This window comes from Capra hircus, chromosome 5 (genome assembly GCF_001704415.2).
Source record: "Capra hircus breed San Clemente chromosome 5, ASM170441v1, whole genome shotgun sequence".
NCBI lineage: Eukaryota > Metazoa > Chordata > Mammalia > Artiodactyla > Bovidae > Capra > Capra hircus.
The window spans coordinates 24,958,332-24,967,717 of record NC_030812.1 but is presented as its reverse complement, the minus strand read 5'-3'; positions in this window follow the sequence as shown (position 1 = coordinate 24,967,717).

Genomic DNA, 9,386 nt, shown 5'->3' with positions numbered 1-9,386 from the left:
TTCCTTTTTTCAAGCCATTTTCCACCGCTGTTTGTAATGCCATGCATAACTAGCCATAATAATAAAATTAAATGCTTATTTCTTAACACTAGCATTTTGTTCCTATTTAAAAAGTGACTGGGACATCCCTGGAGGTCCACTGGTTAAGACTGCATGCTTCCACAGCAGAAGACACAGATTCAATCCCTGGACAGAGAAGTAAGATCCCATATGCCACATGTTGGGGCCAAAATAAATAGATAAAAAATTTTAATGTGACTGAGTCTACTATTCCTACATTTCTCTCATTCTTAAAAAATAACCTCAATTATGTTGCTTATTAAATTGAAGAAAGTAGGGAAAACTGCTAGACCATTCAGGTATGACCTAAATCAAATCCCTTATGATTATACAGTGGAAGTGAGAAATAGATTTAAGGGCCTAGATCTGATAGATAGAGTGCCTGATGAACTATGGAATGAAGTTCGTGATATTGTACAGGAGACACGGATCAAGACCATCCCCGTAGAAAAGAAATGCAAAAAAGCAAAATGGCTGTCTGGGAGGCCTTACAAACAGCTGTGAAGAGAAGAGAGGTGAAAAGCAAAGGAGAAAAAGAAAGATATAGGCATCTAAATGCAGAGTTCCAAAGAATAGCATGAAGAGATAAGAAAGCCTTCTTCAGCGATCAATGCAAAGAAATAGAGGAAAACAACAGATTGGGAAAGACTAGAGATCTCTTCAAGAAAATTATAGATACCAAGGGAACATTTCATGCAAAGATGGGCTCAATAAAGGACAGAAATGGTATGGACCTAACAGAAGCAGAAGATATTAACAAGAGGTGGCAAGCATACACGGAAGAACTGTACAAAAAAGATCTTCACAACCCAGACAGTCATGATGATGTGATCACTAATAAGCAGGGTGACAGTATACAGCCTTGTATGAACCATGTACAGATGAACCAGACATCTAGGGATGTGAAGTCAAGTGGGCCTTAGAAAGCATCACTACGAAAGCTAGTGGAAGTGATGGAATTCCAGTTGAGCTGTTTCAAATCCTGAAAGACAATGCTGTGAAAGTGCTGCACTCAATATGCCAGCAAATTTGGAAAACTCAGCAGTGGCCACAGGACTGGAAAAGGTCAGTTTTCATTCCAATTCCAAAGAAAGGCAATGCCAAAGAATGTTCAAATTACCACACAATTGCACTCATCTCACATGCTAGTAAAATAATGCTCAAAATTCTCCAAGCCAGGCTTCAGCAATACGTGAACCGTGAACTCCCTGACGTTCAAGCTGGTTTTAGAAAACGCAGAGGAACCAGAGATCAAATTGCCAACATCCGCTGGATCGTGGAAAAAACAAGAGAGTTCCAGAAAAACATCTATTTCTGCTTTATTGACTATGCCAAAGCCTTTGACTGTGTGGATCTGTGGAAAATTCTTCAAGAGATGGGAATACCAGACCACCTGACCTGCTTCTTGAGAAATCTGTATGCAGGTCAGGAAGCAACAGTTAGAACTGGACATGGAACAACAGACTGGTTCCAAATAGGAAAAGGAGTACATCAAGGCTGTATACTGTCACCCTGCTTATTTAACTTATATGCAGAGTACATCATGAGAAATGCTGGACTGGAAGAAACACAAGCTGGAATCAAGATTGCCGGGAGAAATATCAATAACCTCAGATATGCAGATGACACCACTCTTATGACAGAAAGTGAAGAGGAGCTAAAAAGCCTCTTGATGAAAGTGAAAGAGGAGAGTGAAAAAGTTGGCCTAAAGTTCAACATTCAGAAAACGAAGATCATGGCATCTGGTCCCATCACTTCATGGGAAATAGATGGGGAAACAGTGGAAACAGTGTCAGACTTTATTTTTTTGGGATCCAGAATCACTGCAGATGGTGACTGCAGCCATGAAATTAAAAGACGCTTACTCCTTGGAAGAAAAGTTATGACCAACCTAGACAGCATATTCAAAAGCAGAGACATTACTTTGCCGACTAAGGTCCATCTAGTCAAGGCTATGGTTTTTCCAGTGGTCATGTATGGATGTGAGAGTTGGACTGTGAAGAAGGCTGAGCGCCGAAGAATTGATGCTTTTGAACTGTGGTGTTGGAGAAGACTCTTGAGAGTCCCTTGGACTGCAAGGAGATCCAACCAGTCCATTCTGAAGGAGATCAGCCCTGGGATTTCTTTGGAAGGAATGATGCTAAAGCTGAAACTCCAGTACTTTGGCCACCTCGTGAGAAGAGTTGACTCACTGGAAAAAACTCTGATGCTGGGAGGGATTGGGGGCAGGAGGAGAAGGGGATGACCGAGGATGAGATGGCTGGATGGCATCACGGACTCGATGGACGTGAGTCTGAGTGAACTCCGGGAGATGGTGATGGACAGGGAGGCCTGGCGTGCTGCGATTCATGGGGTCGCAAAGAGTCGGGCATGACTGAGCGACTGAACTGAACTGAACTGAACTGATACACTTATGTGTGTGTGTGTGCTAAGTCGCTTCAGTAGCATCCGACTCTTTGAGACCCCATGGACTGTAGTCCTCCAGGTTCCTCTGTCCATGGGATTCTCCAGAGAAGAATACTGGAGTGAATTGCCATTTCCTCCTCCAAGGTATCTTCCCAACCCCGGGATCGAACCTGCATCTCTTACGTCTCCTGCATTGGCAGGTGGGTTCTTTATCACCAGAGCCATCTGGGAAGCTACTTATGTACTTAGATGATCACAGATGGTTTAAAACACATACACACTTCGTGAGAGGCAACAGAACTCTTTCTAAGAGACTTCTATATTTCACTCTTTATATAAAAGTAAAGATGTTTTGGTCACTATTTTCTTCAGTATTCTTTTCTTTTTTAAAAAAATAGAACAAGCACAATTTTGTTTCTCTGCTTATTCACAGTCCTTAGCATGTGAATACTCCTCTGAGAAATTTTTTCTAGCACTGCTGCTGCTGCTGCTGTTTCTAAGTCACTTCAGTCGTGTCCGACTCTGTGCAGCGCTATAGATGGCAGCCCACCAGGCTCCCCCGTCCCTGGGATTCTCCAGGCAAGAACACTGGAGTGGATTGCCATTTCCTTCTCCAATGCATAAAAGTGTGAAAAGTGAAAGTGAAGTTGCTCCGTTGTATCCAACTCTTCGCGACCCCATGGACTGCAGCCCATCAGGCTCCTTGGTCCATGGGATTTTCCAGGCAAGAGTACTGGAGTGGGGTGCCATCGCCTTCTCCGATCGCCTTTTCTAGCACAGCCAACTATAATTTTGAAGTCTTTCCTTTATTCAATCATACAGGGTTTTTTCTTTTTGGAGAATTATGACTGATGATCAAAAAAACTCAATTATGCTTAGCAAAATTCCATCATCTAATTTTCCAAGGGCTACTAGTAAGCCCTGCCCCACCATCCAGAATACACAAGAACTCTGTTTTAAAGCAGCTCCACATGATTCCCCGGTTTCTCCCTTGTGTTCTCCGTGGCTGGGAATTACCTCTTTGAAAAACACAATGCCATGCTGAATGTGCATTTTTCATTAAAATGTGGTCTGTTACCAAGCTGGTATCTGAGCTCCACATTCAAGTAACTAAACCTTTGGCCAAACCCACACCCACACATCTTGGACATTCTTTTGGTCTAAAGCTGTCCCCAGAGCATCTGTCCTGTGCAAAATGATTGATGGGAAAAAAAGCGTGTGTGCAGGTCAGGAGTCAGTTTAGTGACTGCACAGCTCCTTTTGATGCTTGATCAGCCCACAAAATGTATGAGGAAACCATCAGCCACGTGGAGTCTACGGCTTATTTTAAAATCTTAAAGTTTAAAATTTTCCCTCTTAAATAGATGGCAAAGCAGCAAGAAAAAACACTTAGAGAACATTTTCTCTCTTTGTTTTAGTTCTTTGACATTTGATAGCCTCTTAGGATTTCTAATACTAGACTCTTAAAGAAAGCCTTTTCCTTAGGATTTTCTATTACAATCAAGAATCTAAAAAAAGTTAGGATTTTTTTCCCACAAGTGGAAAGAACAAGGAAAATACTATTTTAAGTTTTAAAATGAAGGAAGAAAAAAAGTTTATATCCATTTCCCTTTATGTAGAACTCTTTCTTTCTCTCATTCTCTATATCACCTCTAGGAAAAAAAAAAAAAAGCATAAAGGTAACCAAATCTTGGAAGTGGAACCCAACATATATTTAAGAAAAATGTATTTTTAAAATATAGATGTTGATACGGACATATCTTTTTTTTTTTTAATGAATGCCATGCTCAAAGAAGACACTAAAGAGTGATGAACAGACATTATTCTAAAAATTCCCCAAGTTGGGTTGGCATATATACATCACTATGTATAAAATAGATAACTAATGAGAACTGACTGTACAGCATAAGGAACTCTACTCAATGTTCTGTGGTGACCTAAATGGGAAAGAAATCCAAGGAATATACGCATACATGTGGCTGATTCATTTGGCTGTACAGCAGAAACTATACATTGTAAAGTAACTACTCTCCAATTTAAAAAAGCCTCCGAAAGTATACTAGATAAACCCTCAGCCTCTATATACATTTCCCTCTTCTATACAGAGATGACTAAAGAAGCCTTACCAAGTTACGCCTGAGGAGATGGGTTTAGGGAATATATAGAGAGAATTACTCTTTTATAAGCAAAGGTATAACATTTCTCTCTATCCCTCTGTTATATCCCAGGGCTATTTGCCACCCAGGCCATAAGGAGCCAGCACCTTCAGACATCCTGTGGTAGAACCTAATGAGTTCTTTTGACCAAAACAATGAAGATCCCCTGTTCTGGCCATCAGATGTTGTAGCCATCATCCTGAGGGTCCTGCTAGTGACCCTGACTAGTAAGTTGTCCTTCACAGCATTCTGTGCTTGGAAGAGCTACTATGATTGCCTCTCATTTTCCCTTCCAGGCTATAAAAACAGAGTCAAGTTTCCTCCTCACGGTGTCACCTCCCACACTTAGGAAGGCAAGAACAGAACCTCAGAGCTGGTCAATAAATGTCGCAGAAGTTAACAGAAGCGGTTACAGAAACACTGACAGAACTTCAGAAGAAAGTAGTTTCAACTATACTGGGTCCCCACAGCACTGGCCAGAGACATAGTGAAAATAATGCCACAAAAAAGAACCAAAAGAAAAGAGGAAAGACTAGTTCTCAAGATAAGGCTTTAGTTCCCAAGCCAGCAGAATTTGAGTGCAATTTTGGCTTACTGTGATTGTTATTTCTTTAAAAAAGAAACAAGGGTACACACAAAGGGACACTGGTTATCTTAAACAGTTTTTACTATCTTTTCACTGTTCTAATTTAAACTGACACCTTTCAAAGGCTAGTGAATCTAGATCTCACTAACGCTTTCTCACAAACCTACACATTCACTTTTTCTCAGGTCACCAAGTAGAAAAGACGAGGCTTTGCTGAACAGTATTATCCCAGAGCACCCCCTTATGGCTAACTGCACTAAGGAAAGGACTTCCATGGGAAAAGTCAAGGGCTTCAAATCTTCAGTATAAAGAGGTAGATACTGCTTTTCCACGCTTATGATTTTTTCCCCTTTTTTGATGGGAAATTAGAAATCGCCTTGGCACTCAAAAAAATAGTCTCAGTTTACTTTATAAGTAGATTCATACACTGTTTCGAAAATTAATTTTTTTCATGCTAGAAGAACACAGAGTCCTATACTTTATAGATTCATTCAATCATGGCAAACCTGATGAGTTTAACTCCTAGATGGATTCTTATACCACCAGCTGGACTTGAAGTATTCTGTGATTATGTCGACTTTCATTAAACCATTCATACCCACTAATCTCTGAACTCCTCTTGGATGCCAGCTTCAGAACCCATTTATTAATACCCTCTGATCTGTCATTTACTGAACAGGATCATTGATCCTTATTGTTAAGATCATGAATGACTATAGCTATAAACGTGGTTCTCTGGAAGGTTCTTGCTGCAGCTGGAAAGATAAGAGATGAATTAATAATTCTGAACCAAACAGGCAAATGTTTGTAATAATTTAGCATGACAGGAAATTCACATGTAACTTTTATCTCTTGTTATTTTTAACCCATTATTTAGACTTTTCAAATGTTCGATGTTAGGAATAAATCTCTATGGTTTTTATGTTAAACATTAGAAAAAGGCATTCAGATTTAAACATATGATTAAGAGTTTGGTTTAATAGTATTTTTAAATGCTAATCAAGACAATCTAAACTTAGTATATATTAAGTTTTTGTATTCCAGGTGGCTCAGTGGTAAAAAAAAAAAAAAAAAAAAAAAAATCCACCTGCAGTGCAGGACAGGCAGGTTCAATCCCTGGGTCAGGAAGATTCCAGGAGGAGGAACTGGCAACCTACTCCAGTATTCTTGCCTGAAAAATCCCATGGACAGAGGAGCCTGACAGGCTCCAATCCATGGGGTCGCAAAGAGTCAGACATGACTGAGCAACTGACCACACATGCATACCTACAATCATTTCAGACTGGAGACACAATATATACCCCACTATACAGGGCTCCATAAAGGTCAGCCCTAGCTAATGAAGCCTGAGCCCTGCTGAGTTAGATGAGATCTAGGTGTTCAACACGGGACTAAGCCCAAGAGACTGTGGCTTGAGAAACAGGCTCACAGGTTCAAGACTAAACACCAGGTTAGACACGGCAAAGGCAGGGGAGATTATTAATAGACAGAAGGCCCAAACCAAATGTCCAAACCAGCTGTTCCCCACCGTGAGTGGGTCAGCTGCTGCCAGGGTTTGGGTCCTTGTGAACGGAGCTGAGGCAGCATAACCTCCCCAGAGCAAGCTGAGGTGAGCATATCCTGAGAAGTCTGTCCAGTAGATACTCTTAAGGAGTTTCAAAAAGCAAAGCAGATAACCAGGGTCAAGCAGGTCCAGCGGGCAGGCAACATGATCTAAAGCATGACCCTAAAGGGGCCAGACTGGACCCTGGGCACTGACTGTGAACAAAGTGTGCCTTGTTGCGGTGGTTGAGTAAGGATGGATAAAAGGTACAGACTGAGGGTGAGAGAGACAGAGACTGGGAAACTGAGAAACTATTTAGTCTTGAGTTGGAACTTTTAAAATGTTTGTTTCCTTCTCTTCCTCCTACCAACATGTCCCACCACTCAAAATAGAACATAACATGTGGAATACTTATTCCCTCTGTTTGTCTACAAAGCCCATTATGACTTTAAATCCCTCTCCCTGTTTATTATTTCAAAGAGAAAGCTTTTTTTTTTGCCTTCTAAAATCAATCCAGTGGGTTGGTCATAACCTAATCTTTGGTCCTTTAGAGAAATGTTTCTTCCAAGGGACTCAAGGTCTCTTGAAGTCCCTTTTAACCAGTGATGAAACTTCGTTCACTCAAATGTACCTCCCTCACCTGCCCCAGCCTTGGCCTTGAAGATGACTGTACATCCAACTGAACTTCAAGCACTAGGTAGCTCAATAGTTGCTCTAATTTCAGTGGTCTGTCCCTCCGGGAACAATGATGGCCCCTTATTCCAGGATGTCCCAGAAACTACCACAGAAGTCTACTAGAGGTCACCTTACTGCCACGTGCAAAGGATGGAGAAATTTCAGAGCTTCATTTCCCCTAAAAAGCTTATGAAACAGTGTTGGTATTGAAGTTGTTAAAAATATACAATAACAAATTGGAAATAAATTATCTCTCCCATAGTGGTTCAGATAAAGGGTAAAAAAATCTGCCTGCAATGCAGGAGACCTGGGTTCGATCCCTGGGTCAGGAAGATTACCTGGAGAAGAGAATGGCTACCCTCTCCAGTATGCTTGCCTAGAAAATTCCATGGACAGAGGAGCCTGGGAGGCTATAGTACATGGGGTCACAAAGAGTCAAACAGGACTGAGCGACTAAACACTACACTAAAAAATGCCAGAGTACATAGAGCTCCCAGAATTTCAAAAATGAAGTTAAAAATGCTCATGGAAATAATGGGAAAATGAGAGGAAATCAGCTTACTGCTTCTCAAAAGCCACATTCACTACTTATTCCTTCACGTTAGATCAGAACATGTAAGACTCTAGAAGGACACCGGTGCAGACAGGGTTCCTAACTTGAAGGTGGTACATTCATGGGTATCAGGAAGTCTGTAAATCTCTAAAACTGCATTTTTCTGAGGACAGATCCTCAAAGAGGTTTAAGAGATGAGAGAGAGAGATTCAAAACCACTGAAAAGTAATGCTTTTCCCACTCTCTCCTGACACCAAAAAAAATTCAAGGAGACATCTGGACTCAGAAACCCCCTCCAGCTCTAACTACTTTAGCCAGAGATAGATCACGGAATTGATGTTTGAGATCCTCTTCTTTAGAAAAAGCCTGAATGACAGAACTGAAAGGCTAGCAAAGCCTCAGCATTCACCACCAAACTAAAAGGTACAGAATAAATAATAATTGTCGATGGTTAAGGCAGAATGCAGGTCAAAAACAAAAAGAAGATAAATGAGAATGGCTCACCAGGACCTGTAACCCCAGGCCCTGGGGACAAATGGTGATCACTGACATAGAAAAAGGGGTGGAAATCCCCAGTGTGATGCAGATTTGTTTGAAGCTGAGTGCCCAGCTCCTAGAGAGTCCCCACAGGCCAGCTCCTCCCTCCCCCACAGACCTTGTGAGCTCACAATACCTAGCCTTCTGATGGCAGTTGCCTTATAGGGATTTAAACTGATGAAAATGGAAAGCTTTGGATGAGTGTAACCGGAGTCAGCTATTAGCGTGAAGTCTGAGAATTCAGAAGGCTCTGAAGTGTGGACAGGTAAGGCTGATGGGAAAGAGAATTCAGGGAACTCTAATTTATTTCTGTTCCTTTAGGGATTGAAGTTTTGGGCCTTGATGTTTACTTAAACCATATTTGTGGCATTTGGAGTTTAGGATGTATTAAAAAATAAAAGCCTTTGGTTTTTCTTGACCTTTTCCATCTATCAGCTAAATTTGACTTATTAACAATATCTAGCAAAAGGTGGCTAGCATACACAGAAGAACTATACAAAAAAATATCTTCATGACCCAGATAACCATGATGGTGTGATCACTCGTCTAGCACCAGACACCCTGGAATGCGAAGTCAAGTGGGCCTCAGGAAGCATCACTGCAAACAAAGCTAGTGGAGGTGATGGAATGCCAGTTGAGCTATTTCAAATCCTAAAAGATGATGCTGTGAAAGTGCTGCACTCAATATGCTGGCAAATTTGGAAAACTCAGCAATGGCCAGAGGACTGGAAAAGGTCAGTTTTCATTCCAATCCCAAAAGAAGGACAATGCCAAAGAACGTTCAAAGTACCGCACAACTGCACTCATCTCACATGCTAGCAAAATAAGAATTCAGTCAAAATTCTCCTAGCCAGGCTTCAACAGTACATG